Source organism: Chiroxiphia lanceolata, chromosome 8 (genome assembly GCF_009829145.1).
Source record: "Chiroxiphia lanceolata isolate bChiLan1 chromosome 8, bChiLan1.pri, whole genome shotgun sequence".
Taxonomy (NCBI): Eukaryota; Metazoa; Chordata; class Aves; order Passeriformes; family Pipridae; genus Chiroxiphia; species Chiroxiphia lanceolata.
In genome coordinates this window covers 4,115,580-4,127,281 of record NC_045644.1, presented here as the reverse complement: position 1 = coordinate 4,127,281, position 11,702 = coordinate 4,115,580, and the positions used below count along the sequence as shown (strand labels likewise).

The following is an 11,702-nucleotide window of genomic DNA, read 5'->3' as shown; positions in this document are numbered from 1 at the left end:
GTTTATCTCGGTGCAGAGTGTTGCCCCTTGGACAGGGCCCATGTCCTGAGCCCAGCCCGGCCGTCAGGGCAGAGCTGCTCTCCCACCTCTGCGCTCCGGCGTGTCCGTGTGGCAGGACCGGGCTCCGGCGCGTCTGCGGGGCCGGTGGGCCGTGAGCTGATCCCTATTGATCGGGATGCTGCCCACACCCGCTCCCGGCGCCCGCTCCCATCGCCATGGCAACCCGGAGCCCGAATCCTTGTCCACGTACTTTAGGAACCTCATTAAATCAGGCAGCAGGACAGCAGCTGTGGGCTCAATGTGTTCTGCTGACAGCCGGGGACTCGCTTTATGATGCTCAGGTGATTTTTGGCCCTCTCTAGGCCAAACTGTTGAGAACGTGGAGCTGGTGGGACAGATGGCAGAATAAATAAATATTGCCAGTATGTTTAATGTGCACACATCTTCTGAGAGGTGCAAAGCAACCCCGCTCAGTCTTATCAACTCTGATAATTTTAAACAAAGCATAAATAAAGGATAAAAGAGTAGAGCTGAGCTGAGGGTTTTCTTAAAAATTTATTTAAGAAGGTGATTTTAAGAGCAAAGGGATTGAACTGCAGGGTTGTAGAAGATCTCATAAAATTTTGCACAGATATAAGCAATTAAAGTTCTCTATCTCGATATATTATCATGAAAATTCAGCAATGCAAGGCCCAGATCTTGAGAGGTCGATTCTTTTTTTACCACTTGTCTTCCATGAGGCTCTGCCAGAGGTAACATCAACAGAATAATATCCTCTATGTCTTAGGCAGAGTAGTTTCTCATGCACCATAGGAATTAAATACTCCAGCCACCCCCCCAGATCTGGCTTTCATCAAGCTCTGCTGCACTCCCCTGATCTGGGGTTTGGAATTATTAGCATAAATGGGACTTTATACCATGGGGCTAAGCTAAAGATAGATTTAGCCCAAAACCACTCTAAATTCATGTACAGTACATTTTATGTGATAATGATTGCAATTATTTCATGTTCTTCATAGTTCACCTATTTTGACTTAGGGTGTTGGGAAGCAGTAAAGTCAGAATGTAATTAGATGCTTCATGTCCTGGTATTTTGCATAATCCTGAGTTGGTTTGGGCCTTTACATTATTGCACAAATAAAGTGGAAAAATGGTGGTGTAGAGTTCTGATGCTCCTTTTTAATGTAGGCAAAATTGGTTGTATTGCTGATGGATGATTCCCCTGGTGAAAGGTGGTCACCCAGAGGATATCCGTGGTTCCAGTCATTTCCAAAGGACCAAATTAAACAAGGAAAACACTGAACTACATAAAATAAGCATGTTACAAACCCCAAGATCCCAAAACTTGTATGTCTCAACAGGAGCCGAAAAACAGCAATACTGTCATCCAGGTGCTTTAATTTTTTGTGGAAGGGAATGACAGATGCCTCAGACCCTAAATTATAATTTGTAGATCCTAAACAAAGAACCTCAATTAACCACTAGTAAAGCAATTATTAATATTGGCTTGAATCCATTCTACCCAGAGTCTCAGATTGCAAACCAGTCCAGTCAGCTCCCCAGGACTGCCTGACCTGGTCGGCACCTAAATTCATTTGATAATTCCCTACATCCTTTGAAATTGCTCTGGACCCTTAGCCAGACAGCCAGGACTGAGATCTTTTGTTTTGCATTGGGATTTTTTTTGGTAGCCATTGGTGGTGTCATATAAAACTGGCACAAACTGTAGGGCACAGGCACCAAAATGTGAGGGTTTCCCCCTGCCCAGCTGGTGCCAGGCGTGTGGTGGGAGGGAGATGTCTGAGCTCGTGAGCTGTGGATGCCCACCTGCAGTGCTGGGAGGAAAGGCAGAGTCCTCTCAAGCTGAGTGTCTCCTGGAGAGAACACTTCCTTGTGAGGTCGATTCCATTGTCCTCAGTGCCTGGAACACAGGGCCGCCTCCTTTGTCCCAAGACTTGTATGCAAATGAGAGACCCACTGCTGCCAATCTGATTGATGAGCAGGCTCGGAGATGAAGAAACCTGGAGGACCTGGAAGAGGAAAAGATGGAGTCACCATTCCTGGAATTGTTCAAAAAACGTGTACATATGGCTCTTAAGGACAGAGTTTAGTGGTGACCATGGTGGTAGTGCAAGGTTGACACTTGGACTTGGTGGTCCTAAAGGTCTTTTTCAGCTTTAAAACCTGGATTCAATGTGGAGAATGACACCAGAATGTTCCTATTGCTTCCTGTAGCCTCAAAGAGGCAGAAATGCATCTTCTCATCTAAAGGAAGCCCAGTGAGGGATTAATAAACCCATAAAAGTCTCCTCTTGCTAAAAAAAATCCTCAATTTGCAATTAGTGAGTGGAGCAGTGGTCGGGCTACTCTAAAAGAGAGGACTCTGCCCGAGATGAACCTCTGGTCTCAAGTATGACCATCCTCATGTTTAACTTCAGTGTATTGGATTGCTGTCTAGAGGTTAAACTTTGTATATAGCTGTTGGGAAGAGGGGAATGCAGACATTAGACTGGATGCTCTCTGTGTCTCTGCAGGGTTTCCATTACAGATTAAGCAGTTACATGAGATGAACCCTCCTGCCCCTGCTCACTGCCTGCCATGCAGGTACCTAAAACCTCAGTCAGTCAACAATTAAGATACATCTGTCAGAGGGACCCAGGATATTTCCCTTGGAACAATATTTTCAGACTGCTCCAGCCATTTTAGGAATATGATCTGTACTATACCTGGAAAATCGGACCCTTCCTTTTTTGACAGGTTTATTTTTCACTCACCTTCTTACTCCTTTTGTGTATTTGGAATTCCAAATAAATGCTTTGTTTTATATAGTTCATGATCAAGGACACTTTGTTATGCAGCTGATTTTATTCCATCCGTTGGAAAGAAAAATGACACAAATGTCATTTTTTGGCTGTGTAAATAAGATGAGCAGAAAGAATCTAAATTTAATGACCAAATCTGGGTTGCATTTCTCCTGCAGTAAACTCCAGGGAATCTGCTGAAGTAACTAATGTGCACAGAATCAGGGTTTAAATGTGGCTGTTTCACCTGGGAGAGCTGAAGGACCAACTTAACAGCATTCTCCAGGAGTCCTGCACAGAACAGGGATAATGCCACATATGCTGATAATATGTGATCATCAGCTGCAAGCAACTGCATGATAAAAACTAGTTTTGTTCTCCAGCACCACCATAAGAGCTCAAGGAAAGCTACTGGGGCATTCCTACAGCTGATTCCCAAGTGCTGATGAACAGGCTCTCTTAGGCCAAGTTGGGCTTTTCCAAGTGGAGCACAAAATGTTTGTGACACGTGCCTTCAGCACTGCTCACCTCCACTTTACTGGGCATTTGTAACTGTGTAGGTGTTGACCCTGGAGAAATACACTGGAGGCTTAACTTGGGTAGAGTAGAATTACTCTCTCGGTCATAAATAAAGTATTTTAATTGTTAGTCTGCATAACAAATAACCAAAATAATATCATATAAAAGAAGGGAAAATCTTATTTATAATGGCCAATCACTAGTAACTGACACAGAAGCTGTCCATTCCATCACTTTTAGTAATGTTTAATAACTGAAAATACCTTTATTCCTTTCCCCTATTAATTTTGTGGGTGCTTGCTTAACAGATAGATATTTGTATTGTACAATTAAAATGAATTAATTCCCCCCAAAATTTACTAATTTAAAATTGCTCTTAGTAAAACCAATTAAACAGCAAGTATTTGTTTTGCTTTGTATCAGTAGTTTAAAAATGGCTTTTTAAGTTGAGCAGCAAAATACAGCCCAGTGAATGCACCTGTGTTTCTAATTAAGCAATCCACATTGGAAATAAATAACAGGAACACTTTTACATGATAACAAGTGAAAGCCAATTCAGCTTCCATTTTAGTATTTGTGGTCTCAAAGATAATGCCCAAATCTCATCAACTCCACTGAGACTTCAGCAGAGTTATAAAATTTTCATATGTACTCCCAGACTTTGCTGAAGAGTTGACTTAAATTAAGGTCGATGACAGGCAGGAGTCCCGTGGGAGTCACCAGAGTCATATTAGCACAGAAGGAAATAAGCTGTCCTAGTAATCTCTAATTTCTTTTCCCAAATCCTGTAAGAAATTCCATTTCATTATGCACTGTTAAGGCAGTTCTTCACATGATGTGACTGATAGTTTTCCATCTCTGTCTTTCAGTGGATTAGCTGGAGACATGACAGAGTCCACAGCCAACTTGTTTGAGAAGAATTACTTTAAATTTCTTGGTCTTTTGGTGTCAGAAATGTCCAATTTACGCTGTAGGGGAAACCTGTCATCAGATAAAGGGCATCCAGGTGGGAAGAACCACCTTCTCAAGTTCTTCTTGAAGCACATGAATGTGTACATGCAGAAGACATAAACCTCACTTGTTCTCAAGTAGAAATATCCATTTTTTCAGTGCAAATTGTTCATTAAAATAAAAAAATTGTTCAGTTTCTGTAAGACGAACCCAAACTTTACCTAAAAATGATGTTTCATTCTGTATTTACAAAGCAGCTGTGGGCCATTTTCCTTGTCCCATGCTGACTCCACGACGATGGTAGTGAGCCATAGAAGGTTCTGGTTCCGGCCTGGTGTGACTAATTCAGACACCCAGAATACTCCAACACCACCCTGGAAAGTATTTCAAGGTGAAACTCCATAACTCCTTTGGAAATAGTAGTGGATAGGGTCTGGGAAAGAAGTGGGCTGTGGAGGAGTCTCCACCATGGGGAATGTGCTGGATTGAGCCTCTGCTCCCCTGAGATCAGGGTCAAACCACCAGGACTTGGTCTTGGAGGTACTGCCTGTGAGGGACATGTCCTCATCTGTAGGAAGGGATTAAAAGCAGACTCAGGTTAAATTTATTCTTCCCCGTGTTTCTATGACTAGGAGGATGATGTGTGTTCTACTGCCCAAGGCTGGTTTGCACATCCTGTGGGAAAAGGGTCGGGCCCTTGGCAAAGTCCCTCTGTGAGCCAGTAGACTGTCAGACAGACTCTCCAAACCTCGTTAGGAGCAGCACGTGGACTTATCTGTCCATAAATACTGGTGAATTAGGAGGTGGAGGTATTTCTTCAGCAGCTGTATAATTTTACAGATTCGTTTTCAAGCGCTGGCATGCTTTAAAAATTAATCTCTTTTAAATGAAATGTTCATTTAAAAATGATGTTTAATGAGGTCTAATGCATCCTGAGATGCTGGCAGAAGAAGGTTTGTTCTGCAGCTGATCCTGACAAAGGAGGGTGGGGAGCTAATTAGGAAAGACAATCAAACTTTCATTAGTATTAATAAAGCCTGTACATTAAAATATTTTGATGCAAACAACTGCTATTTATGTTTCCAAACCCCATCCTTTTTTATCAGTGCTTCTTTTAAAGATGTTTTATTGCGTGGGTTTCTGGATGACACCACATGTAATAGATTTCTTGGAAATAGAGTTTAACCATTAAACATGAGGATGTGTGTCATTATTTTCTTCAGCTAAATGCCTGAAGGTGAAGCTGAGTGAATTTAATGCATTAAGAAAGGTAATTATCAGATAATCTTGATTGCCAAGATTCTTCCTCCTCCAACAAAAACTGATGGTGGCATAATCTGTGTTCCTTTCTGACTTTGATTTAGGTCTGACAGCAGTTCACAGCAATGTTTCTGTGTTATTTTGTGTTTTCCTTCTAATATTTCTTCAGTATTTCTCATCTGTTTCCTTGTTCATCTGCATAAATTACGCTTCTTTTACCAACTCCTTTCCTTTAAGTAATAATTATACGGTCAAATGGATTGCTGTGCATTAAGAGCTAGAGGGAAAAAATTGGCAAATTTTCCAGTAACAGATTTTTTTTTCTCCTTTTCTGAAAGCTGAGGTGTAAGTTTGTCACAGCTTTTGCAAATCTTCTTTCTCAACAGTCATGCATCAAAGGCTTAGAACTGCAAATGAATTATTTTGATTACTGCTGCCCTGGGAAGATCTCCAGGGAATGGGAGGTGGCAGCTTAGCTACTGTCCATCCCTGCTGAGCTGAATCCTGCTCCCAGGGAAGTAAGGCATTAAGATTTTGGCTATTGACTTCCCTGGATTTAGCATGGAGAGCACAGACATTTTTCTTTCAAGAAAATAAAATACCAAGTTCATGCTCCTGTGAAGTCAACTCCCCAAATTTGGTGGAATTCAATATTTTCCTTCCCTGCAGTTAGACAATATTTAGGTAAGTGAGGGAAAGGAAGATGAAATGAAGGACACTTGAGGAGACAACAAGAAATAAAATAAAAAGAAAATTCTTTCCAGATATATTTGCATCATCAAAGGCAGAAACAGCTTTTCCTTCCCAGGTTTTTGCTTTTCCCTGATGGATCCTTACAAAACTGACTCTGCCACCTCACTGTGGGAAGGATTAGAGATGATGATAAGGATAAAACTAATGAGGATCTAGAGAAAACAGACAAAACAAATATACTCAATATTTTCTACGGGATGTTTTCATCAGTTCACAAAACCCTGCGCTGCAAGGCACGAAAGGTTGTTTTCATTACAATTTTTCCTCCATCATTCATAACTGGAAGGGGGAAAGGCTGGGGCAGGAGGAGTTCCTGGAGCCTGTATCCTCACCTCTTCCCAGTTCCTTTGTCACCCACCCCTGAGGGCAAGGAAACTTGGCAGGAGGGTGGAGCCAGGTGTGGGTCAGGCTCTGCTCCCAGGGAACAAGAGATAGGACAAGAGGAAACTGCCTCGAGTTGTGCCAGGGGAGGTTTAAAGTGGATTTTGGGGAAATTACTTCACTGAAAGGGCTGTCCAGCCCTGGCACAGCTGCCCAGGGCAGTGGTGGAGTCCCCACCCCGGTGAGATGTAAAAGCCTGTGGATGTGGCACTTGGGGACACAGGTTAATGGTGGCCTTGGCAGTGCTGAGGGAATGGTTGGACTCAATGGTCTGAGAGGGCTTTTCCAGTCCAAATGATTCCATAATTCTGTGATTCCCTCTCTTTTTCCAGTTTGGCTGCCTGTACTTCACTCGCTGTGCTGTCCCTTCCCTTGGAACCAATCCCTTGTTCATCACCAAGCCCTGCTATTCCAGCTTCTCCTTTCCGTGTGATCTGGGGAGGCTCAGACAAAGTCCAAGAGCTGGGAATCCCAGAGGAACATTGCATCTTAAACCACAGAAAACCCATGGAAAGTATTAAATGACCAATAAGTGTTGCTGTATTTACACAGCAGCAGTAGTGGATTTGCCAGAGAGCATGAAGGCAAAGTTCTTGTAAAGGAAAGCATATAAAATAGTCTCTTATTTTAATTAAAGTAATTATTCAAGGGATACCAGATGTTTAAAAAAAAAAAAAAGGAACAAAACCCTTTGCCTGACAATGAATAGCAACATAAATCGCCCCAGTTCTCTGTGTCAGGACAGAATGGATCCACTGATCAATATATCCCTCCAGTTTTATAAAATAATGTTAATGGCTATTGCTGCCAATACTCCTATGGAAAATAATTTAATAGAAGATTATTGTCAATCTATTACTTTTTTTAAAAAACCCCATTCATTAGAATTACATCCTTCTGCAAGTTGTCTGAAAAAAGGGGCTCTGAAAAGGACTCCCTGCTGTAGTAAATTCTATAGGCCTTCAGAGGAATTTCCATAGAGCTGTATTACATTTCTATAGATTTAATTCCTAGTGCTTTCTGTGGGATTTTTTTCCTGGGAGGACATATGTGAGAGATCTAATGCTCTATTTGTATGTGCTTTAGCATTCAGTAGGCTTCATCCTTTTTTTCTTTGTGGGCTACCAATAAAATTTCCAGTAGGACATGTTGGCTCTTATGTATTGAATCCAAGCTCAGTGACCGTAGATTTCACTGCTTATGTGGGAACTGGAAGTCAGCAGACTCCAGTGGATCCGTGAACAACAGATTGGGAATCTCTGCTTTATTTATTTCCTTTATGCTGGCCATGGAATAGAAAATTGTACCCACACTGCGTTTGGAAGCAGCTGAGAAAAGCTGCTTCCACATTTAGACTCGTAACACATTAGTGTGATCGTCTCCACTGTCATTTATTAATTTACACAGATTCACATCTGCTTCTCCAAAGTGAAGATCAGGCTGGAATTACCCCCCAAGTATGAAAATGGGAGCAGTTTTAAATCATCAGCAATGTTTCTGCCATGGTGTTGGTTTTCAGAGGAGCAGCATTAGGGGAGTGGAGGGGATACTCAAGGAAGAAAATATTCCCAGGCTGCTGGGAAGCTCAGACTGTGAGAGTGTGCAGCGAATAAAAAATCTACACCATAGAACAGAAATGCAGCCTGTGTGTTTGGATGTGTTCAGTGCTGGGTTCTCACTGGCACTCATTAAAATATGAGACTCATATTTTATTCTTTCCAAGACCAGCATTTTGCCCCCATTTTGGAGTTGGAAGACAAAAGAAGAACCTTTATAATATTAGATAATTAGATTTTCCTGACTTCTAGACAGTGAGTATTTGTTGTTGTATCCCTCTTGGTGTGTAAGGCAGACAAATCAGTTATGAAAGTGTTCTTGCTGGCTCTGAGATATCATACAGATGAAGGAGCAGAAGTTTTAAATTATCCTGATGCAAAACAATTCTTGAGTCGGGGTAGACTCTTTTTTTTTTTTATGTTGTAGGATCTTTGCAAGTGCCCATGAATCAGTGCATTTGGAATCTTATGGAACAGGTTCAAAACTGTCAAAAAGGTCTATTCAATATTGAATATGCTTGCACTGTGAATAGCAGAGAGGAAAATCCAATGTCTGCCAAAGGAATCTAAAAAGGACTGATAAAACAAGCAGAAATCAGTTCTTTCAACTCCAAAAGGTTTTGTTTCTTTTTTCTTTTTTTTTTTTTTTCCTAAGTAAAAAGACATAAACACAAAAGCTGCAGTTGACAGTGTCTCTTTGACAGCACTTTTGTAGCCATTTAAGCAAAACAATGCAAAGCAGCTTTCTGGAGGCCGCTGGCAGAACATACTGTAGCTTTCAAACTTCACACAGACTGCTGAGAAATGAAATGTTTGACTGAGAAGCTGATGTGGGTTTGGCAACATTGCTTAATTGATAGTGTGAAAAGAAAGAGGATTCTGCTTCCACCATCTGCAGCAGTAAAGGGGACCAGTTCTTTGTCTGACAGCATCTGTAGCCTCTCTCCCACCTCTGCCTCACCAAAATAGGGTAATTGCAAGGAAACAGTCCAGCAGTGAACCGGGGAGGATCAAGGAGTGTGGATCTCCTTTCAGGTTTAATTACTGGTATGAAACTCCTCTTGGGTCTGTCCTTATTCCTGTTGAAGAAAGGTTGTTTGGAAGTGGAGTTTGCTGTGCTGCACTGGCCCTTCTGAGGCTCGCAGGTTGGTGCTACCCCAGCTGAGAGGGGTGAGGGGCTTTAATGCAGGACTTCCAGGATGGCTTGTGCATTTGGGAATGTGATTGGGATTTCCTGCTGTTTACAAATTAAAAATCCTTTCCAAGCCATTTGTGGCTCTCACACCAATCCTTGCTCCTCTGCTTGGTCCTTCCCCTTTGAGAGAGAGGATTTTCTTGTCCTTGAGCAAACATGAGGGTTGCCTTGTTGGCCCAGAGCGTGGCCTGTTTATTCCAGCAGCAACGGCCAATGCAGGGAAAACGCAGTACACCAACACAGCCACTTAATGGATAAGCCAGACCAATCCAGAGCACTTCTTCCCAGTACTCATAAATCATGAGCTAAATTAAGCCCTAGGACAGAAAGTTTTAAATCTCTTTGAAAAAAAAACAAAATCAGACATTTATTTTCAGGTAACAAGAATGGTCTCTTGTGGAGCTTTCCACACTTCCCTAACTCTTTCCTTGTTTTCTTTTTTAATGTGGAAAGGGGCTGATCTAGCCCTGATGTGGCAGAACTTAAGCAAGGAGCAAGTTTCCTAATAAAAACACTTGAGCATCCGTATGACCAGACTTAGGAATAAGTTGTTTAGTTGTTAAATTTTAATATTTTGAAAAAGATTTGCAGGAAGTTTTATCACACCAGCCTTTCAGTTTCTGCAATGCTTAAGAGAGGAATTATGGGGCAGTTCCTGCTCTGGTATAAATATCATCTGTGAAAATAATTTCATGTGATGAGAGTGTTTGTGACTAAGAAGTTGCACCATGCATTGCCATTATCGCCTTAATCCTCCTCTGTGTCCATCCATCTGAATTCCATTCCCAGTCTGCCTTCAGGCGTGTTATGTGCAATTAATAAATCATCCTGAGTAACTCTGGTTTTTTCCATATATGTAATTTTGGCTGAATTGTTTTCAAAAAGGAGAACAGTATGTTGGTTGATACACAAAGCCTGTATTTGTAATCTCTCCTGTATTTAGCAGCATACATCATGCTGCTCAGACAAAGTTGGAATCCTGATAAATCTGTGCCCAGAAGCAGGGAACCATGTGTTGGTCTGGCAAGCCAGTTATGGATCAAGTAAGGAATACACTTGAGGTGACAGTGGACAATTCAAAAGCAGGAGAAATGAGTGGAATGAATTGAAAATCTGTTTTCAGGAAGTTTATACCCAGCTCTTATTTGGACTCCTGAGCACAGAGCTTGTCTCCTCGCTCTTGGGAGTGTCCTGTCCCAGCAAAAATTTCCTGGCTTTCTCCCACTGTTGCCCTCACTCGGACTGCAGTCCAACCTCAGGGCTGCAATGACTGTTCCCATTTTTCACAGAATCATAGAATGGTTTGAGTTGAAAGGTACCTTTACAGCTCATCTACTCCAATCCCCCTGCAATAAACAGGGACACCTTCCACTAGATCAGGCCTTGAATGTTTCCAGGGATGGGACACCCACTGCCTCTCTGGGCAACCTGTGCCAGTAGTTTACCACTTTTGTTGTAAAACACTTCTTCCTTATATGTAAACTAAATCAACCCCCTTTTAGTTTAAAACTGCTGCTCCTTGTCCTGTCACAACAGGCCCTGATGAAAAGTTTGTCCCCATCTTTCTTATAGACCCCTTCAAATACTGAAAGGCTGCAATAAGGTCTCCCTGGAACCTTTTCTTCTCTGGTTTGAACAATCTCGTTTTAGCAGCTACACGTCAGAGAAGGACCAAGCTGGTGAATTGCCTGTGAATTGTCCATCAGCAATGCTGGGAATGTTGCTTCTCTTTGGGAATGTCAAAGCAGAGTGATGAAGTGACATTATTTTACGTGCAGCTGTTCAAGGTGTGGTCCTTAAATGCTAATAAGTGTCTTTTAATTTTTACACAGACCAGCTGCAATTCAGGCTTTTTCTAAAATGTCAATAAATGAAGTTTTAACTTGCAAAAATTTATGATTAAAAAAACCTGGGGACCCTGTTTTCTGACTCAATTTATTAATTTTTCTGAAGTTCTAAACATACAAATACATTTTACTGAAACAGTGTAACCCAGAGGAGGCATTTGAATGTACTGGCCTCAGAGGAGACGACCCCTACTCTTGTGACTTGTAATAAGAGCCTCTCATTGAAATTGCCAGGAGTGTCTGCTCATTCTGGCTGTCACTTGTTTTTACTTCAGCTGGCTAAAAAGAAAAAAAAAAACAACCAGTTTTTTTGCAGGTTTTTATCTGCAACATCACAGCAACCTGTTGTGACTGCTATAGATCTGTGAGAGAAATTATAGCAATGTTTTGATGTGTAGTGGTAATACTTCTGTCATCTACTCCCGATGCTGAAGGCAGA

General features: G+C 41.7%; 1 long non-coding RNA gene across 1 annotated transcript; it reads left to right on the top strand.

Moving 5' to 3' along the window:
- Positions 1–262: 262 nt before the first annotated feature.
- LOC116790380 lies at positions 263–7,265 on the top strand. The gene is made up of 5 exons (XR_004358331.1): positions 263–341; positions 1,189–1,347; positions 4,190–4,326; positions 6,340–6,526; positions 6,998–7,265. It is a non-coding gene; the product is annotated as an uncharacterized LOC116790380 (long non-coding RNA).
- Positions 7,266–11,702: the final 4,437 nt, after the last annotated feature.